The sequence below is a fragment of the Salmo trutta genome, chromosome 24 (genome assembly GCF_901001165.1).
Source record: "Salmo trutta chromosome 24, fSalTru1.1, whole genome shotgun sequence".
Lineage (NCBI taxonomy): Eukaryota > Metazoa > Chordata > Actinopteri > Salmoniformes > Salmonidae > Salmo > Salmo trutta.
In genome coordinates this window covers 10,827,705-10,850,609 of record NC_042980.1, presented here as the reverse complement: position 1 = coordinate 10,850,609, position 22,905 = coordinate 10,827,705, and the positions used below count along the sequence as shown (strand labels likewise).

The 22,905-nt window shown below is 45.5% G+C and overlaps 1 protein-coding gene across 2 annotated transcripts in view; it reads right to left on the bottom strand.

Moving 5' to 3' along the window:
- Positions 1-22,905, bottom strand: part of LOC115160677 (acid-sensing ion channel 4-A) — a 99,508-nt gene that overhangs the window by 32,749 nt on the left and 43,854 nt on the right. The gene's annotated exons all lie outside the window — the stretch shown is intronic.

Here is a 22,905-nt window from a genome sequence, read left to right as displayed (position 1 = left end):
AGTCCGACGGATGAATCTGGGTTTGGTGGGTGTATAGTGCCAACTGTAAAGTTTGGTGGAGGAGGAATAATGGCCTGGGACTGTTTTTCATAGTTCGGGCTAGGCCCATTAGTTTCAGTGAAGGGACATATTAATGCTACAGCATACAATGACATTCTAGACTATTCTGTCCTTCCAACTTTGTGGCAACAGTTTGGGGAAGGCCCTTTCCTGTTTCAGCATGACAATGAACCCGTGCACAAAGCGAGGTCCATACAAAAATGGTTTGTCGAAATCGGTGTGGAAGAACTTGACTGGCCTGCACAAAGCCCTGACCACAACCCTTTTGAACACCTTTGGGATGAATTGGAACACTGACTGCGAGCCAGGCCTAATTGCCCTAGATCAGTGCCTGACCTCACTAATGCTCTTGTGGCTGAATGGAAGCAAGTCCCCACAGCAATGTTCCAACATCTAGTAAAAACCTTGAAAGCCTTCCCAGAAGAGTGGAGGCTGTTATAGCAGCAAAGCTGGTAACAACTCCATATTAATGCCCATGATTTTGGAATGAGATGTTCGACGAGCAGGTGTACGCATACTTTTGGTCATGTAATGCACCTACATTTGTCCAATAAAAAACTCTTGTTTGCAACTGTTGGACTAATGATTACACCCTATATCAGCTTGATGAAGGCAAGAGTGTGCACCTACGTTGAGCTGTGCACCTACGTTGTAAAAGTTCATTCATAGGCTAGGTTGATGGGTACAAGGAATGTGAGTATCATGTAGTAGCCTAAACCTATCGATGTAACATTGAGCTGGGTCAATGGAATATGAATGACAGTCATCCAATATGCTGACATAGAAATAAGGCTATGTTCATTCAAAAAAATCATCCTCCTTCATCCTCCCTGCAGACTATTTTTGAACAGACCATTATCAGACAAGGTCAGAAAATTATTGCAGACCCCTCCCATGGACTTCAGGCTTATTATCAGCTCCTCCCCTCAGGCAGACGCTATAGGCTCCTCACATCTAAACTGAACAGGCATAAGGACTCCTTAATTTCCATGTCCATCAAATACCTGAACAGCAATAAGTAAAGCTGTGTTGGTATGCCACTGACCGAATGTAAGGGAAATTTGCAATATAAATGATGTATGTGGCTATATGAGCAGTGCACAATGGTTATGATGGGTAATGTGCTAATGAAAGTCTAAACACTTTGCACAATCTTCACATTTTGCTGTCTTAAAATTACATCTACACATGCTACTCCACATTTTTTAAGTCTAAAACAAATTATAGAACATTCATGAACATGTATTGATTGCACATGTCTTCACACCCGAGTTACTACTTGGTGGAAACACCTTTTCCAGTCTTTACAGCTGTCAATCATTTTGAATACGATTCGTCCAAGCTTGCACAACTCTTAGGGAAACATATATCCATTGTTTTTGTCAAAATTGCTCAAGCTAAGTACGTTTGGTTGGGAATAATTGATGGACATCAATATTCAAACCTTGTCTCTGATTTTTCAAGCAGATTTAAGTCAGGACTATGACTGGACCATTCTGGAATACTTACCACCTCTTGGAAAGCCATTCTGGTGTGTCTTTGGCATTACAATTTGTGTAATTGTCCCGCTGAAAAATAAAACTCTGTACCAGTGTTAGATTTTTAGAAGACTGAGGCGGATTTTACTTTGATCCTGACAAAGTCCCCAGTCCCTACCAGTGACAAGCATACCCATAACATCATGCTGCCAGCACAATACTTCAAAATACAGAGGATCGACAACATTGCATTCATGTCACATTACTGGCCTGTATGACAAAGTGAAAAGGTAGCCTGTATTAAAAAATCTACTCCAAATCATAATTTCAATCATCCATTATGTTAGCAACAAGGCCGTTAAGTAATACTGCAAGACTACACAGCAAATAAATTAACTTTTTGGCCTAAATTAAAAACTACAGGTTTGGGTCAAATCCAAAACAACACATCACAGAGTGAAACCCTCTGTATTTTCAAATATTGCGGTGGCATAATCAGGTTATGGATATGCTTATCCCCGGCAGGGACTGGGGAGTTTGACAGGATCTGAAAATATGAAAGAAGCAAAACCCAGGTAAAAAGTTAGAGCGAAACCCGCATGAGTCTTCTGAAAACCTAACCCTGGGATAGATTTTTAAAAATTCAACGGGACAATTACACAAATTGCAATGCCAAAGACACAGCAGAATGGCTTTCCAAGAGGTGTTGAGCGTTCCAGTCTCAGTCCTGACTTAAATTTGCTTGAAAATCAGAGACGAGGTTTGAATGAAAATGAAATTGAATCCCTTTTTAGATGTAATTTTAAGGAAACAAAATGTGAAGACTGTGCAAGGGGTGTGTAGACTTTCACTAGGCAATGTATGTACCATGTTGCATGTGTAATATATATCAGTGTTTAGACCACCTAAAACGAGACCGATTCAAGACCAACACTGGAGCATTTCGACTAGTTTGCAGCATCTGCAGCAGGTGTTATCAAAGAGGATGTTGTTGCTAATTTGTTAGCATCTCCCTTTTCAAGAATAACTTTCAACAAGAGGTTATGCTTCAAATGATCACCATCTGGTGAGTGGAACTGTGTTTTTTTATTGCAGCGCGCTTGCTGTTGTTAGCCATCTCTCTGAAAATAACTTATGTGTGTGAAACATTTTTGCGTTTAAAGTGGAACTGACAGCATTATAGAAACATGAAATCGTATTCAAATCTGTTCATTTAGATCCCCAGGAAGTATATTACACTTAGATATGGTCATTTTCACGTTTTCATAAATTCTTAGAATGTTTGGGAATTACACATACTAAGGCATTTGTGGAAATTCTATAGCTATATGGAGAGGGAAAGCGGCCGAGTGTTTGGACAATTAATAGACACTGCAGTAAATAAAACAGAATAAAAACATCTGTCTTGTCCAGGACCGGAGTCTACACAGACCGGTGCACTATAGCCAATCAGAGCTACAGTACGCCTTTATACAAACAGCCAATCAGAGCTACAGTAGGCCTTTATACAAACAAGCCATTTGCCACACGGGCCTGCTATCATTCACTTTGAACTGGACTGTGTGTTTACAGGCAGTTGTGACAGCGCGACTTTAGATCATTAAACCGCATTCGCCAAAAGCCACAAAATATTATACAATCCTATTGATCAAACAACCGTGAAAAGGTAGCCTCTCTCTCCCGCAGTTATGCACATCAACAACAAAAAGATCAACAACTAATGCTAGCCAGAGCAAGATGAGCTCAAATCTAACAAAGAAACATTAGATAAACCCTCTCAAACTTTTTCAGCTAGTTGGCTGTCAAAATTGCACTGATAATCGATGGGGAATTGTAGCATCTTCATCCTTCTGCAGCTTGCCTGCCAATGCATGCTTGTACCAACCAAGCAGCCAAGCTGACTGGCTAAAGTTGGCTAGCTTGCTAGCTTGCGACTTCCAGACACAAATGAGAGAACACTTCACTCTGACCATTTTATTCGCCGAAGCAGAGCTAGTTGGGCTGTTTACATGTTATCCAGAGCTTTGTTGACAGACTAACTTTTTTTGGCTACGTTTACTGACACGGGTCACATTCAGCGAGTGTTGCGCGTTCGTAAATTCATCAGTTGATCTGCGCTCTGGCACAGTCAGACGAGAGTGCTCTGAAATAGGAGTAGATAGCCAGAGTGAATTTGCAAACGCAAGAGATGCAGTGCCTTCGGGAAAGTATTCAGACCCCTTGACTTTTTCCACCTTTTGTTACGTTGCAACCTTATTCTAAAATTGATTTAAAAACATCCTCAGCGATCTACACACAATAACCCATGTGCATATTTATAAAACATTAAAAACAGAAATACCTTATTTACATAAGTATTCAGACCCTATGAGACTCAAAATTTAGCTCAGGTGCATCCTGTTTCCATTGATCATCCTTGAGATGTTTCAACAACTTGATTGGAGTCCCCCTGTGGTAAATTCAATATATTGGACATGATTTGGAAAGGCACACACCTGTCAATATAAGGTCCCACAGTTGAGAGTGCAAACCATGAGGTCGAAGGAATTGTCCGTAGAACTCCGAGACAGGACTGTGTCAATACACAGATCTGGGGAAGGGTACCATAAAATGTCTGCAGCACTGAAGTTCCCCAAGAACGCAGTGGCCTCCATCATTCTTGAATGGAATACATTTGGAACCACCAAGACTCTTCCTAGAGCTGGCCGCCCGGCCAAACTGAGCAATCGGGGAGAATGGTCTTGGTCAGGGAGGTGACCAAGAACCTGATGGTCACTCTGACAGAGCTCCAGAGTTCCTCTGTGGAGATGGGAGAACCTTCCAGAAGGACAACCATCTCGGCAGCACTCCACCAATCCAGCCTTTATGGTAGAGTGACCAGACGGAAGCAACTCCTCAGTAAAAGGCACATGACCACTCGCTTGGAGTTTGCCAAAAGGCACCTAAAGACTCTCAGACCATGAGAAACAAAATTCTCTGGTCTGATGAAACCAAGATTGAACTCTTTGGCCTGAATGCCAAGCATCACGTCTGGAGGAAACCTGGCACCATCCCTACGGCGAAGCATGGTGGTGGCAGCATCAGGCTGTGGGTATGTTTTTCAGCGGCAGGGACTGGAAGACTCCTCAGGATAGAGGCAAAGATGAATGGAGCAAAGTGCAGACAGATCCTTGATGAAAACCTGCTCCAGAGTGTTCAGGACCTCAGACTGGGGCGAAGGTTTACCTTCCAACAGGACAACAACACTAAGCAGACAGCCAAGACAACGCAGGGGTGGCTTCGGGACAAGTCTCTGAATTTCCTTGAGTGGCCCAGCCAGAGCCCGGACTTGAACCCGATCGAACATCTCTGGAGAGACCTGAAAATAGCTGTGCAGCGACACTCCCCATCCAACCTGACAGAGCTTGAGAAGATCTGCAAAGAAGAATGGGAGAAACTCCTCAAATACAGGTGTGCCAAGCTTGTAGCGTCATACCCAAGAAGACTCGAGGCTGTAATCGCTGCCAAAGGTGCTTCAACAAAGTACTGAGTAAAGGGTCTGAATACTTATGTAAATGTAATATTTGATTTATTATTTGCTGGTCGATATCATAAGTTGAAACAAAACTCTTGAACGTGCCGTCCTTGGCCAGCTCTCCTGCTATCTCTCTCAGAATGACCTTCTTGATCCTAATCAGTCAGGTTTCAAGACTGGGCATTCAACTGAGACTGCTCTTCTCTGTGTCACGGACGCTCTCCGCACTGCTAAAGCTAACTCTCTCTCCTCTGCTCTCATCCTTCTAGACCTATCTGCTGCCTTTGATACTGTGAACCATCAGATCCTCCTCTCCACCCTCTCCGAGTTGGGCATCTCCGGCGCGGCCCACGCTTGGATTGCGTCCTACCTAACAGGTCGCTCCTACCAGGTGGCGTGGCGAGAATCTGTCTCCGCACCACGCGCTCTCACCACTGGTGTCCCCCAGGGCTCTGTTCTAGGCCCTCTCCTATTCTCGCTATACACCAAGTCACTTGACTCTGTCATATCCTCACATGGTCTCTCCTATCATTGCTATGCAGACGACACACAATTAATCTTCTCCTTTCCCCCTTCTGATAACCAGGCGGCGAATCGCATCTCTGCATGTCTGGCAGACATGTCAGTGTGGATGACGGATCACCACCTCAAGCTGAACCTCGGCAAGACGGAGCTGCTCTTCCTCCCGGGGAAGGACTGCCCGTTCCATGATCTCGCCATCACGGTTGACAACTCCCTTGTGTCCTCCTCCCAGAGTGCTAAGAACCTTGGCGTGATCCTGGACAACACCCTGTCGTTCTCCACTAACATCAAGGCGGTGACCCAATCCTGTAGGTTCATGCTCTACAACATTCGCAGAGTACGACCCTGCCTCACACAGGAAGTGACGCAGGTCCTAATCCAGGCACTTGTCATCTCCCGTCTGGATTACTGCAACTCGCTGTTGGCTGGGCTCCCTGCCTGTGCCATTAAACCCCTACAACTCATCCAGAACGCCGCAGCCCGTCTGGTGTTCAACCTTCCTAAGTTCTCTCACGTCACCCCGCTCCTCCGCTCTCTCCACTGGCTTCCAGTTGAAGCTCGCATCCGCTACAAGACCATGGTGCTTGCCTACGGAGCTGTGAGGGGAACGGCACCTCCATACCTTCAGGCTCTGATCAGGCCTTACACCCAAACAAGGGCACTGCGTTCATCCACCTCTGGCCCCCCTACCTCTGAGGAAGCACGGTTCCCACTCAGCCCAGTCCAAACTGTTCGCTGCTCTGGCACCCCAATGGTGGAACAAGCTCCCTCACGACGCCAGGACAGCGGAGTCAATCACCACCTTCCGGAGACACCTGAAACCCCACCTCTTTAAGGAATACCTGGGATAGGATAAAGTAATCCTTCTAACCCCCCCCCCCTTAAAAGATTTAGATGCACTATTGTAAAGTGGTTGTTCCACTGGATGTCATAAGGTGAATGCACCAATTTGTAAGTCGCTCTGGATAAGAGCGTCTGCTAAATGACTTAAATGTAAATGTAATGTAAATGAAACATCTTTCCTACCGATGTCATTCGTCTGGGGGCTGCTCCATTCCAAAACCAGTTGAGAGCTGCACGCTCTTGCTGCCTGCAGATGATATTCTACTGAAACTAGGCTATCTGTGCGACGCGCATGTGAATATATGTCACGTACTTTGTGCATGTTTTCTCTATTGTACTACATAATTGATAAGTCGTGTACCTCCACGACACTACTTTGATACGAATCTGTAGGGATTAAGAAGTGAGTACACGCAATCACCACTGAAAAAAAACTGGGTATATGGTTTATACCTGCGTATACCCTCCACTACACCACTGACCCTTTGTGTTTGACAAAAAGTGCAATCTCCTACAGGAGTGCGCTGGTAATTTGGTTGCTGTCCTTTCAGAATCAGAAACCTGTCACACACTGGAAGCCTATAGGTTCGCCACCGTGCAAAAAATGTCTATAATAGATAATGCTGTTAAGATATTCATATTTCAAGAAAGGAGTGTATATATTTGGCCTGGCGAAGCAGTTTTATGCGATGACTGAATGGAAGCTGAAAATTATGATTTTTTTACTCCGCTGGTCTCGGCTGGTCTCAGGAAGAAATTATGAGTCCTCACTGTCCGAGTCAAGACCGAGATACTCAATATGTGGCCTCGAGTACTACACACTGATATATAGTGTCTATTTTGTATACAGCAGTACTGTGTGTCTAAGACAATTTTCCCCTTGGGGACGTTGAAGTTCCTCCTATCCAATCCTATCCTATCAACTGCACCATGGTAGTCTAACTTTGATCCTGGTTGGCATGTGTAGCATCTGTACTGCGCTTCATTGAGACAGACAGACGGACCTGAGAACGCCTTGGCTGGTCTGCATGGGACAAGTTGTCAGCACTTTGTCAGGCCTCATGATTTTCAATCCCCTACAGGGCCACAGAGAGGACACAGAGTGTGCTGGGGTCTCCAGGACAGGTGGGACTCCAAGCTGGAGACTCATATCTCCCTCACTAGCTTTAAGCACCAGCTGTCAGAGCAGCTCACAGATCACTGCACCTGTACATAGCCCATCTGTAAACAGCCCATCTATCTACCTACCTCATCCCCATACTGTATTTATTTATTTATCTTGCTCCTTTGCACCCCAGTATCTCTACTTGCACATTCATCTTCTGCACATCTGCCATTCCAGTGTTTAATTGCTATAATGTAATTACTTCGCCACCATGGCCTATTTATTGCCTTAACTTACCTCATTTGCACTCACTGTATTTAGACTTTTTGTTTTCTTTTGTTCTACTGTATTATTGACTGTATGTTTTGTTCATTCCATGTGTAACTCTGTGTTGCTGTATGTGTCGAATTGCTACGCTTTATCTTGGCCAGGTCGCAGTTGCAAATGAGAACTTGTTCTCAACTAGCCAACCTGGTTAAATAAAGGTGAAATAAAAAATGTATACATATGAAGTCAAATCACCCTGACAATTATTGTCATGAATTTCTCATTTCAAAGAGCTTGTGCAAAACCAGCCTACTAGGAAAAGACCGAATGGCTTTCATGAGTGAGACTGTCAAGTTTTTGATCTTCGCTTACGAAATGAAGTGGGAAATTCCAATTCGATTTTGGAAATCGCAGAGCCTATTAGAGATCTGTGAAATCGATCAATGTAAATGTATAACAACAAAACACTGTTTAATTAATGCCTGATTTCCTTTATAAAGAAACAATTTCAGATCCCTGTTCATAAAACTGAAATAACATCTGCTCAGAGGCAATACATCTCAGACTAGAAGACATTTAGCATTGCCCTGGATTTACCCATGTTTTTTTCTGTAGGGCAAGGTCAGGTGGGGGCAAATCTACCCCCTGACTTCCAAGAAGCCTCCTGTTTGAAGCAGCTGTTTGAGATACATGCAAGTCCTTGACCACCCTCTTTGCCTTTCATTTAAATGTTGACAGATACTGTCTAACTAATCTGCCTATAATACACTGCATGTAGCTGGTGATGACAGAAATCAATAGACACTTAAAGGACGTTCTAATCCTATTGTATCCAGTCGGGCAGTCTTTCATCCTTAAGGATTTTCACACACTAACTTAAAATCTGTTGAGTGGTCTTCTGGGCGGAATTCTTATTCCTGTCAGCGATGGGGGGGATTATGGGTAAGATTTAAAGCTTCTCCCTCCAACTTTTGCCAGGAAAGGTGGGCGAAAAAACAAAGGAGAAATGAGTTTTACATTTTGAGTGAGCCGACACCCCGATGCATGGCGTAAAGAAACAAACAAAAATCACCCATCAAAGTGGCAGATGAAAAGCCATCTGCCATCCTTTATCCCAGACATTTTTTCGACATCAGTCATGAAAATATAAAACTGTTCTCCGTGGAGAAGAAACTTATTCTCTTGTTTCAGGATTCACAACAATCTACGGCGGGATATACCTTTGACAATAAAATGGAACACCTGCCTTTTTCCCAAGGATCGCTTGAGACAACATTAGCACGTTTTAGTACCAGTGTGATCTGCTGGTGTGTTTGCATTATTCTTAAGCAATTCAATTAGCCCCAGTCCCCATTACACCTGGCTGATAGCAAGATTCTGCATGCAGGTAATTAACTGGAAAGAATTTAGAAGTCTCAGTCAATTTGGACAATTACAGAGTGCAAGCTATAAATGTGGGAGTGTGGCTTTATGTTAAAATCATAACTTTCCATTACATTTTCATTGTATTACGATAAATGTTCCCACTTCCCAATTAAATAGCGGGCAGAATCCATAGAATCCTTTTTTATGAAAGTAGGGGGGCTACTTTGATATGTTGAACACTTTTTTTGGTAACTACATGATTCCATCTGTTTTATTCCATAGTTTTGATGTCTTCACTATTACTCTACAATGTAGAAAATAGTAGAAATAAAGAAAAACCCTGGAATGAGTAGGTGTGTCCAAACTTTTGACAGGTACTGTATGCTGAGACCTTCTTTCTGCTCTTTAATGGAATGATAATAATACGGAATAATGACAGAATATGTGTGGTATAATCCACTACTGTGTTTGCCCTAGTGATCCTCTTAGCTAGACTTACTCCACATTAGGGCTATTGTTGTGTCAAAATGTCCCTGCCTGCTCCCTCTTCACATCAATCTCCAGCTCAAACGCTGGTCTTTGCTGCTATTTTTAGGATGAAGCAAACTGGGTAAAAAAAAGAAACATGATTGACGTTAAATTATTCCCCAATCCTTGAACTGTGTAGCAAGGCATGGAGTTATGACTCAAATCACAACTAAGAGAGGATCAGATTGGCACAGTGGAAAGTGTTGGTGGGTAATTGAATTGAAAAGCACAAAGCCGCTGTAGATCACACTCAAAATTCCTCAAGCCCTCCAATTCAAAACCAAGGCACGACCCTGGTCGCCATAAGTGCAATCCAAGTCAAATCCCAGTTGGTTGCATGTGTGTCTCTCTGTCACAAGCAATCCAAATTCCCCCATCAATCGAGCAGCGGAAGACACGATCCCTGACAACTTTTCACATCAGCCAGGGATTAGGAAGAGGGTTTTACGCTAGCCTTGCCAGAATCACGGATAACATTTTTTGAATCAGCAATTTAAACTAATTTCAAGGCTGGCTCCGCAGCAATTTTCTGGATCAATGGAACGTCATAGCTCACTTGGTCACTAGCCCTCTTATCGCAGGTACCTACAGCAACGAGTTGTAGGGGGGCCTATGCTAATCACGGAGTCTGGAGGGGTGCAGGGGGCATGTTCCTCCAACAGGGCATCTCTGCCCCTTTCCTGCCAGTCCAAAATCCTAAAACACATTTGATGTTTCTGTAATTCAGAGTTAACAGTTACGTTACCCTAAAAAGTGGCATTTAGGGACAGAAATATAAACATTTTGCACACACTCATGGATTAAATGTATACATTAATTTGCTTAATTTTGAACAAAAAAAATTGTGCATTTGATCTTTCATTGAAATGAAGGTACTCTTAAATGAGACTTGTAAGAACATTACAGCTACCACTCTCATTAACAATCTTTGATTGTCAAAAGTCAAACAATCAGATTATACTACAACACCTAGCCTTTCCATCCTTGAGCCAGACACTTAAGTGGGTATTGGTTAAAGCCTCCCTGGGCCATCTCAGAATATAAATGATGTAAATACAAACCATTCCATTTTACAGGATGTATTTAACATATATTATTGTGATTGCCATTCAGTGGTCATGAAACTAAGCACATCTGAGGGCTGGAGACATACTGTATACTTTTGTAGAATATGGTTATGGGGGGGGGGTAAAGGAAGTATCTACAAATAATTTCTGTTGTGTGGCTTCAGGGTGGCACAGCTGAGGACAGCATTATCACAGCCACTAGTTATTGGTGCTGCTGGCGCCCCTATTCCACTGAACACGAATAACTCAGATGTGCGACTGAATTTCCAAAGTTATTAAATCTGGCAGAGTGAAAAAGAAAATCAACAAAGATCATTCCATTGTAATCTGTGGATTACTCTGCAGTGCTTGCACTTTTCCAATGTCCCCATGCTTGCTCATGTCAAGTCTGGGACAACGGGAGAGAAAACGGGGAAATAAAACACAATGAAAGATACTTTGAACTCTCCAAGACTAACACACCATGCTACTTTTGTGTTTAGTCAGTGTCAGTTCCATTTGTTTTTATGCTTCAATTACCAGAGAGGGAGTGCCGCAAGGGGTTAAAAAGCAATTTCCCCCATCATGACATCTGTACAAATAATGGTGCCAAATGTTGGAGGAAAAAGGGGGCCAGATAAGGGGTGAAAAAGCAGTGGTGTTGGAAGAGAGAGGTTAATCCGCCTGTTTAATCTGTGGAGGTATGGGGAGGCCTTATCTCTGCCTCCTGCTGCCTCTGCACACTCCTTCAGCACCCAGGCAGTCTGACTGTCTGAAATCACTCAGTACTGAGAGGCGGGGGGGGGGGGGGGGGAGCTGGGGGGGAACCAGGGACAGCATCCGGGGTACTGCCATCCCAGCCCTGCCTAACTCAGCCCAGACATCCCCCATCCAGCTTTGTAAGGGCCATAGAGAGGGAGCGGAGAGTACCATACCACTGATTCTATCCAGCTTTGTAAGGGCCATAGAGAGGGAGCGGAGAGTACCATACCACTGATTCTATCGGACACCCAGGGGTTGGCCACTCATTCTTTCCTTCCTTCCTCTCACTGTTTGTTTTATAGAGGGGGTGATGAATCTGGGCCACTGGAGCCTTGGCACTACACTCCAGCTCATTCGCCTGGTTCAGTGGGCTGCAAAAAGACTGCAAATTGTGTTTGTAAACTCAGCAGCTGTCAACTACCAAGAGGCTTAGTACAATGTGGGAAAATCCAACAAACATAAATATCACTATAGTGATAAAAAGGCTATGGACTCTATTTTAACAAACCTAACACAATGGTAAATCTTATAGTGGTAGCTATACTGTAGGCCCGGGGGTGTGTCAGAAATATGTTAGCTGTTTTCACAGTGAGAATTGTGTGTGCAATAGTTGGCGGTGGCGTGAAAAAGCTGGGTTTTGATGAATAAATACGTTGTAGGTATGACGAGGGCTTGACCATTCACTGGCCAATCAGCATGTTCCATGACTTAATACTTGATGATGTCGTCTCAATGCGTTGTCATCAACTCCAATTCGGCTTGGGGGGCACAAAATATTTGCGTCCTAGTCCATTGTATATTGTTATCGTTTATTAAATATGTAACAGTGACAAATAAGTGACGAATCAAATTGTTTTTGTCACATGCTTCGTAAACTATAGGTGTAGACTAACAGTGAAATGCCTACTTTCGGGTCCTTTTCCAACAATGCAGAATTAACTCAATAGGAAGGTGTTCCTAATGTTTGTAGGTAGGGGTAAAGTGACTAAGCAACAGGATAGATAATAGACAGAAGCAGCAGCGTGTGTGTGTGTGTGTGTGTGTATGTATATGTGTGTGTGTGTGTGTGTGTGTGTGTGTGTGTGTGTGTGTGTGTGTGTGTGTGTGTGTGTGGCGTCAGTATGCATGAAGCAGCAGCGTATGTGGTGAGTGTGAAAGTGTGTGTGGGCGTATGTGTGTGTGGGCGTGTGTGTGTGTGTGTGTGTGTCAAGATGATCTCAGTGGTGCAGCTGGATAACTTTTTGAGGATCTGAGAGTCCACGCCAAATCTTTTCAGCCTCCTGAGGGGCTGTCGTGGACCATGTTAATTCCTTCGTGATGTGGACACCGAAGAAGTTGAAGCTCTCAACCCGCTCTGCTAAAGCCCCGTCGATGTGGATGGGGGAGTGCTCGCAATAGTAAAATACATACAGTTTTTTTTCGAAATATGTTTGGAGTGTTGGCAGTCAACATTGTTGTAGTTGCTTTAGTTGTAGTTGCCATACAAGTTGCATCGCAATTCTCCTAAAATAAAAATGACTAGGTTCCCCGTAAAATGAGATGTGTTGTATGTGTGAGACACGTTTGCAATATCCACTGTAGATATGACATTATAGGACTAAATCATTCGAATATGTTTGGAGGAGCACGTCTTTGGTAACCGGACAAGAGGTGCTCTTTGGAAATGGGGATGGATACCAGCGAAATGGAGTAGCCTCTGCAGGTTGGCATATATGAACTGTGAATAATGCAAAAGCATGACGACAAAAGCCTCACAAGTAGAAGATTTAAAAAACATTTTACAGGTAGGCTACTTTTGTCACGGTTGTCGTTGGTGAATGAGGACCAAAATGCAGCAGGTACGTGTATGCTCATATTTAGATTTATTAACTTACAAAAAAACAACTGAATACAAAATACCAAAACTACTAGAACTAACAAACGAACAACAAAACAGTCTTGCAAAGCCTAGGGCTGAACACAGAACAATCACCCACAAATCACAAACACACCCTCATATATGAGACTCTCAATCAAAGGCAGATAGACAACACCTGCCTTCAACTGAGAGCCCCAATCAACCAAACATAGAAACACACACACTAGATTCCACATAGAACTACCTAGACATAAACCAAAACCCGGACATACTAAATCAAACACCCTTTACACAAACACACCACCCCGAACCACATAAAACAAATACCCTCTGTCACGCCCTGACCAAACTACAAAACAATTAACCTTATATACTGGCCAGGACGTGACAGTACCCCCCCCTTAAAGGTGCTACCCCAGAAGCACCTTAACACAAAAAAAAATATAAATACCCCCAAACAATACCCAAAAGAAAAATTCCCCCTTTCTAAAGGGAGGGAAGGGAGGGTGGCTGCCGTCAACGACGGCACTGTGCTACACCCCCCCTCCCCAACCCACCTATCTTGGAGGCGGCTCAGGTTCTGGCCGTTCCAGGCAGTCTGGGCAGTCTGGCGGTTCGGGGCAGTCTGGCGGCTCGGGGCAGTCTGGGCAGTCTGTCAGCTCGGGGCGGTCTGTCAGCTCGGGGCAGTCTGGGCAGTCTGTCAGCTCGGGGCAGTCTGGGCAGTCTGTCAGCTCGGGGCAGTCTGGGCAGTCTGTCAGCTCGGGGCAGTCTGGGCAGTCTGTCAGCTCGGGGCAGTCTGGGCAGTCTGTCAGCTCGGGGCAGTCTGGGCAGTCTGTCAGCTCGGGGCAGTCTGGGCAGTCTGTCAGCTCGGGGCAGTCTGGGCAGTCTGTCAGCTCGGGGCAGTCTGGGCAGTCTGTCAGCTCGGGGCAGTCTGGGCAGTCTGTCAGCTCGGGGCAGACTGGCCACTCCGGCAGTTCGGGGCAGACTGGCCACTCCGGCAGTTCGGGGCAGACTGGCCACTCCGGCAGTTCGGGGCAGACTGGCCACTCCGGCAGTTCGGGGCAGACTGGCCACTCCGGCAGTTCAGGGCAGACTGGCCACTCCGGCAGTTCAGGGCAGACTGGCCACTCCGGCAGTTCAGGGCAGACTGGCCACTCCGGCAGTTCAGGGCAGACTGGCCACTCCGGCAGTTCAGGGCAGACTGGCCACTCCGGCAGTTCAGGGCAGACTGGCCACTCCGGCAGTTCAGGGCAGACTGGCCACTCCGGCAGTTCAGGGCAGACTGGCCACTCCGGCAGTTCAGGGCAGACTGGCCACTCCGGCAGTTCAGGGCAGACTGGCCACTCCGGCAGTTCAGGGCAGACTGGCCACTCCGGCAGTTCAGGGCAGACTGGCCACTCCGGCAGTTCAGGGCAGACTGGCCACTCCGGCAGTTCAGGGCAGACTGGCCACTCCGGCAGTTCAGGGCAGACTGGCCACTCCGGCAGTTCAGGGCAGACTGGCCACTCCGGCAGTTCAGGGCAGACTGGCCACTCCGGCAGTTCAGGGCAGACTGGCCACTCCGGCAGTTCAGGGCAGACTGGCCACTCCGGCAGTTCAGGGCAGACTGGCCACTCCGGCAGGTTCAGGGCAGACTGGCCACTCCGGCAGGTCAGGGCAGTCTGGCCACTCCGGCAGGTCAGGGCAGTCTGGCCACTCCGGCAGGTCAGGGCAGTCTGGCCACTCCGGCAGGTCAGGGCAGTCTGGCCACTCCGGCAGGTCAGGGCAGTCTGGCCACTCCGGCAGGTCAGGGCAGTCTGGCCACTCCGGCAGGTCAGGGCAGTCTGGCCACTCCGGCAGGTCAGCGCAGTCTGGCCACTCCGGCAGTTCAGGGCAGTCTGGCCACTCCGGCAGTTCAGCGCAGTCTGGCCACTCCGGCAGTTCAGCGCAGTCTGGCCACTCCGGCAGTTCAGCGCAGTCTGGCCACTCCGGCAGTTCAGGGCAGTCTGGCCACTCCGGCGACTGTTGACTGACGGGCAGCTCCGACGACTGTTGACTGACGGGCAGCTCCGACGACTGTTGACTGACGGGCAGCTCCGACGACTGTTGACTGACGGGCAGCTCCGACGACTGTTGACTGACGGGCAGCTCCGACGACTGTTGACTGACGGGCAGCTCCGACGACTGTTGACTGACGGGCAGCTCCGACGACTGTTGACTGACGGGCAGCTCCGACGACTGTTGACTGACGGGCAGCTCCGACGACTGTTGACTGGCGGGCAGCTCCGACGACTGTTGACTGGCGGGCAGCTCCGACGACTGTTGACTGGCGGGCAGCTCCGACGACTGTTGACTGGCGGGCAGCTCCGACGACTGTTGACTGGCGGGCAGCTCCGACGACTGTTGACTGGCGGGCAGCTCCGACGACTGTTGACTGGCGAGGCTGGGTTTACGCACTTGCCGTTTAGTGCGGGGAGCGGGAACAGGACGAGTCGGACTGGGTGGACGCACTTCCGGGTCCGCACTAGAGACAGGAGCTGGAACCCCAGGGCTATGGAGGCGCACAGCCGGTCTAGATCTTACCTCCTGCACAACCCGCCTTGGCTCGATGGAACTAGTAGCCCTGCACGAGCGGAGTGCTCGTACAGGGCAGACTGGGCTGTGCAGGGGCTTGATGGTAGCCGTGCGTAGAGCGGGAGTTGGGTAGCCTGGTCCTCGGAGGCGTACCGGCGACCAGATGCGCTGCGCAGGCATCCTCCTACCAGGCTGGATGCCCGCTCTAGCACGGCACCTGCGAGGGGCTGGAATAACTCGCACCGGACTGTGCGTGCGTATGGGTGAGATATTGCGCTTCTCAGCGAAACATGGCGCTCCCCACCTCATACGCTCCTCCATATAACCACGGGTAGCTGGCTTCCGGCTCTTCCCTCGCCTAGCCAAACTACCCGTGTGCCCCCCCCCAAAATTTTCTTGGGGGTGCCTCTCGTGCATCTCCTTCAGCGCGTCTCTGGCCTCGTACCACCGCCTCTCTGCCTTGGCTGCTTCTATTTCCCACTGCGGGCGGCGATACTCCCCAGCCTGATGCCAAGGTCCGACCCCGTCCAGAACTTCCTCCCAAGTCCACTTCTCCCGCCAGTCCAACTCGAACTCCGTCTGCTCCTTCCTCTGCTGCTTGGTCCTTTGGTGGTGGGTGATTCTGTCACGGTTGTCGTTGGTGAATGAGGACCAAAATGCAGCAGGTACGTGTATGCTCATATTTAGATTTATTAACTTACAAAAAAACAACTGAATACAAAATACCAAAACTACTAGAACTAACAAACGAACAACAAAACAGTCTTGCAAAGCCTAGGGCTGAACACAGAACAATCACCCACAAATCACAAACACACCCTCATATATGAGACTCTCAATCAAAGGCAGATAGACAACACCTGCCTTCAACTGAGAGCCCCAATCAACCAAACATAGAAACACACACACTAGATTCCACATAGAACTACCTAGACATAAACCAAAACCCGGACATACTAAATCAAACACCCTTTACACAAACACACCACCCCGAACCACATAAAACAAATACCCTCTGTCACGCCCTGACCAAACTACAAAACAATTAACCTTATATACTGGCCAGGACGTGACAACTTTGCTAATGCATAGCCAGGATAAGACAGACACCCAAAGCACTGCTGTTAAACAAACTTCTGTTATATTAAGGTATGCTACTGAGGGCTTGGTTTTTAATAGAATAAAACGGAAAACAAGCAATTGTTACAGAAAAATGACTTAAATGTTTCTAAATATGGTCACAGGCATCATGTCATCTGTCGTTCCATGATGGGTATATGGACATGTAGCCTACATGCAGGGGGTTTTACCCAACATCCAAAATAATAACAGGAACTGGCTAAAATAATATTCAATACATAGATACGAGGCTCAAGTGCACAAAAAGCACATATTTTGTTCCTGTGCAAATGGACCCTGTGCGTCACGGCTGGATAAGCTGCACTTCCACTGTCAAAATCTATGGCTTAACCAACCGCGTTACCGCTAAGAGCTGCCTTTGGCGAGTCTTACATCTCCCTATTTGCACTGAATGAAATTGACACTTTTGCACTTGTTTTAAGGACACACCTGAAATATTAACACCCCTCCCACTTCAGCGCAAGTGAGTTGACGTTAGACAGATCAATTCCCGAACCTGTCGCAAGGGGTGGAGCGCCAGTTTTAACATGCTGAAATTGACAACTAACGTGCATTTGACACTTGTGCCGCCTTATCGCCAGCCGAAAAAAATAGAGCCGTATGTCTATTCACAGCCTTCGCATTTCTTTTTTCTTTTTTCTTACAGTCAGGCTCAGTCTTTCTTTGTCAAGCATTGACTTTTGAAAAGAGATAAATTGTCAAATGTAGTGCACTATGTAGGGAATAGGGTGCCATTTGGAATGAATGCTAGATCTGCCCTCACTCAGACAAAAAGCCCAGATATCTGAATCAGGAACAGGACTAATGAGTATATGATTTAAAAAACCTTTGTTTCTTGTCGTCCCTCGCTTGACCTTACCATGAGCACTTTGCTTTAGCCTTGGATGGAATGGGTCTTTCTAGTAGCATATTTGCTAAGTGTCATGTCAAAATGATCCATATAACACTGAATGGGGAGGCACAGCTTGAGACTGACTTCGCTTACTGCACAGCAGGGAAAACTAGTCAATTACCAAAAATGTTTATCCCAATTATTTTGTAAATGCTCAGAACAGCAAAATGATTGTGCAGACATTGATGATAACATCTTATTAAACAATCTAGTCTGCGGGTTATCCATGATGAAACCATACACAGCATGGCATCACCTCTAGGTAGACATTCATTTAATTCATCAATAGTGTAGATATTTACTAGCTAGGATCTCTGTTGTTTTATGAGCTGTATCCCAATTGTTCATCAAAGTCTTATAACAACCAAAGGCTAAGTGATCAGCCGTAGAATTGACTGAGCATGACACTGAACAGGGACGGGCTGTATTTGAAATATTAGTATTTGAAAGGCTTGGAAAAGGGGTTTGTTGTTTTGAAGATACAGTCTGCCCATCCCTGACCAAGCAGAGCAGAGGAGAGAAAAAGAGGTGACGGAAAATGATTGACAGGTGTTCCTTCTTCCAAAGAGAAGGATAGGCTGTGTTTCCGCTGTCAAATTCCATGCCTTAACCAACCGCGTTACCGCTAAGACCGACTTTTGGTGACTCTTAAATCTTCCTATTTGCACTGAATGAAATTGTCACTTTTGCGCTTGTTTTTAAGGACACATCTCAACTATTGCCACCGCTCCCACTTCAGTGCAAGTGAGTTGATGTTGGCCAGGTACATTTCCGAACCTGTCGCAAGGGGTGTAGCGCCAGTTTTTACATGCCGAAATGGACAACTAACGTACATTTGACCAGTGCCGCCTTATCGCCAGCCGAAGAATAGAGCCTTATGTCTATTCACAACATATGTCATTTAATTGAGCAAATATTACAGTCAGGCTCAGTCTTCTTTTGATAAGCATTGACTTTTGAAAAGAGATAAATTGTCAAATGTAGTGCACTATGTAGGGAATAGGGTGCCATTTGGAATGAATGCTAGATCTGCCCTCACTCAGAAAAAATGCCCAGCCCACTGAATCAGGAACAGGACTAATGACTATATGATTTAAAAAACCTTTGTTTCTTGTCGTCCCTCGCTTGACCTTACCATGAGCACTTTGCTTTAGCCTTGGATCGAATGGGTCTTTCTAGTAGCATATTTGCTAAGTGTCATGTCAAAATGCTCCATATAACACTGAATGGGGAGGCACAGCTTGAGACTGACTTCGCTTACTGCACAGCAGGGAAAACTAGTCAATTACCAAAAATGTTTATCCCAATTATTTTGTAAATGCTCAGAACAGCAAAATGATTGTGCAGACATTGATGATAACATCTTATTAAACAATCTTGTCTGCGGGTTATCCATGATGAAACCATACACAGCATGGCATCACCTCTAGGTAGACATTCATTTAATTCATCAATAGTATACATATTTACTAGCTAGGATCTCTGTTGTTTTATGAGCTGTATCCCAATTGTTCATCAAAGTCTTATAACAACCAAAGGCTAAGTGGTCAGCCGTAGAATTGACTGAGCATGACACTGAACGGGGATGGGCTGTACAGTACAATCGGAAAGTATTCAGACGCCTTCAGTTTTTCCACATTTTGTTACGTTACAGCCTTATTCTAAAATTGATTTAATAGTTTTTTCCCCCTCATCAATCTACACACAATACCCCATAATGACAACAGGTTTTTAGATTTTTTTGCAAAAAAAGTACTTTCTTGAAGCACGTTTAGCAGCGATTACAGCCTCGAGTCTTATTGGGTTTGACGCTACAAGCTTGGCAAACCTGTATTTGAGGAGTTTCTCCCATTGTTCTCTTCAGATACTCTCAAGCTCTGTCAGGTTGGATGGGGAGCATCGCTGCACAGCTATTTTCACTTCTCTCCAGAGATGTTTGATCGGGTTCAAGACCGGGTTCTGGCTTGGCCACTCAAGAACATTCAGAGACTTGTCCCGAAGCCACTCCTGCGTTGTCTTAGCTGTGTGCTTAAGGTTGTTGTCCTGTTGGAAAGTGAACCTTTGCCCCAGTCTGAGGTCCTGAGCACTCTGTTCATGTTTTCATCAAGGATCTCTCTGCACTTTGCTCCGTTCATCTTTGCCTCGATCCTGACTAGTCTCCCAGTCCCTGTCGCTGAAAAACATCTCCACAGCATGATGCTGCTACCACCATGCTTCACCATAGGGATGGTATTGGCCAGGTGATGAGTGGTGTCTGCTTTCCTCCAGACGTGACGCTTGGCATTCAGGCCAAAGAGTTCATACTTGGTTTCATCAAACCAGACCATGTTGTTTCTCATGGTCTGAGAGTCCTTAGGTGCCTTTTGGCAAACTCCATGCGGGCTTCAATGCTGCAGACTTCTTTTGGTAAACTTCCCCAGATCTGTGCCTCGACATAATCCTGTCTTGGAGCTCTACGGACCATTCCTTCGATCTCATGACTTTGTTTTTGCTCTGACATGCGCTGTCAGACCTTATATACTGTAGATAGGTGTGTGTGTGCCAAATCATGTCCAATCAATAACATTTACAACGGGTGGACTCCAATCAAGTTGTAGAAACATCTCAAGGATGATCAATGGGAACACCACAATTTTGAGTCTCATAGCAAAGGGTCTGAACAATTATGTAAATAAGGTATTTCTGCGTTTTATTTTTTAATACATTTGCAAACATTTCTCAAAACCTGTTTTTGCTCTGTCATTATGGGGTATTGTGTGTAGATTGATGAGGAATTTTTTTTTTCATCCATTTTAGAATAAGGCTGTAACATAACAAAATGTGGAAAAAGTCAAGGCGTCTGAATACTTTCCCAAAGCACTGTATATGAAATACGTAATGTGTTTGTTGTTTTGAAGATGCAGTTTGTCCATCCCTGACCAAGCAGAGCAGAGGAGAGAAAATGAGGTGACAGAAAAGGATTGACGTGCTCCTTCGTCCAAAGAGTAACTTCACATTTCAGTTTGGTCTAGTCTAATTAAAGTGGCAGAAGGAACCGGTCTTTTCAAATGATATGTTGAAATGGGCTACCTTTCTCTTTGATATTCAGAGAAATAAACAGTCTTACTAAACGATTCCGCATCTCTGGCCTCCAGCTACAAAAACAATTACCAGAAAATCAATTTCTACATACAGCTACCTATTTTTTTTATGAGTCTGTTAATGAGAACATTCCATTGACTTGCCATGGTCCTAACAACACCGACTGCCATTTTTTTCTGTGTTGTGTTTCTTGTCCTTAGCTTCAAAGCTGGTCAGAAGAAAATAGATTTTTGTCTTGCCAAAGGTAAGCGTGAGATTCTGAAAATAAACATTTTCATTTCCCATTTATTCACACATTGCCTTTACTTGCCTCAAAGTTGCCTCAAACATATTGTCATAAAAATCTGAGGTGTGGCCTATTGTGTTGGATCTCTGAAGCAGGCTTTTGAGGCTGCGGGTGCGTTCCAATGCCATCTTCTTTCTCCTAAGATGTACACACGTTCACTACTTACCACACATTTAAACCCATTGGATTGGTGGAGGCGTGGGCGAGCTAGAGGGAGTTTTCACCGTATTTCTTACACCAGTAATTTCCTTTAAAATCAGTGAAGGGAAGTGAACAAGTGCACACTATGGGAGGAAGGAGAGATAATTGGGATGTAGCCGAGTTTTCTATTAAGTTCTGAATTCTCCTGGAGCAAGGGCCCGATGATTTACACTGTTAATGGACAGCCGATGGCTAATGACAGGTGTATTAAGTGATCATAGGATTTTAATGGGCACTTAGCCCCGACCCTTGAAGACAGAGTCAACACAGAGCTGCGGAGAACCATCGGAGCAGCTGTCGCACTGTCAAACATAGAGGGAGCTCACTCGAATGATCCACTTCCACTTTTTTTCTATTCGTCTTTTTTTTTTACTCTTTTCCACTCTAGACTCAAACTTCAAACATGACGCAACGTGACATTTGTTTCAAAACAAATGTGGCATTTAAACAACATGACGGCATCATGCGCATCATGTATCTACTGTATCTACGGAGTTTCATTTTACAACTGCAAATGTCATTGGCGTCATCATGGATGTCGCACAACTAGAGGATGGGAGTAATATACATTTATATTCCATTTGGACTCTACTGTCAATCACTGTGTAATACAAGGTCTGTCAAAATGGACGTCCAAATAGGTAATGGATCTACTGTACATCTACCTTTTTACGTTCACAATCTCGCTCCTCTAAGATGAATCATTTTTATCTGATGCAACCATCCGGGGTGAAATTCCAACATGATAACAGAGTAGAATGGGCAGAGTTGAAAACTTTTTTTTTATTTTTTTACTTTTCACATATTTCAAATCAAACAAAGAACATGTTGTGCCTGAATATGAATATGTTTCTCGCATAAACATTGAGGACAAACGGTGTGGGCACGCAACAGAAAGAGATTCACAGTAAACATTATTTCCTCTTTTGATTGAGTTCTCACACATTTGTATTGAAATTGTTACGTCTACCCCCGCTCCCCCGTTCCGGCGCTCGACGTCACTGGTTTCCTAACCAGCGGTCCTGGCAACCCATCATGACGCACACCTGGCAACCCTCATTACGCGCACCGGCACACCTGGACTTCACCACTACGCTGATTACTTCCCCTTTATCTAGCACTCCCTAGCATCCCTCTTCAGGCAGTATTGGTTCAGCTCATGTCCAGACGCTTCTCTTGTTTTGTAACTCTCCACGTTCGTTATTATTAAACTCACCATCTGCACCTGCTTCCTGGCTCCCTGCGTCTACGTTACAGAAACATGATGAATACATTCACCAGAAACCAACACTCTAGTTACCAGGGCATTTTGGAATTGATAGGTAGAGGTAGACATTTCCTATCGTCGTTTATTAATTTGTACTGTAAATTTCAACTCCTATGAGTGGCGCAGCTAGAGACAGC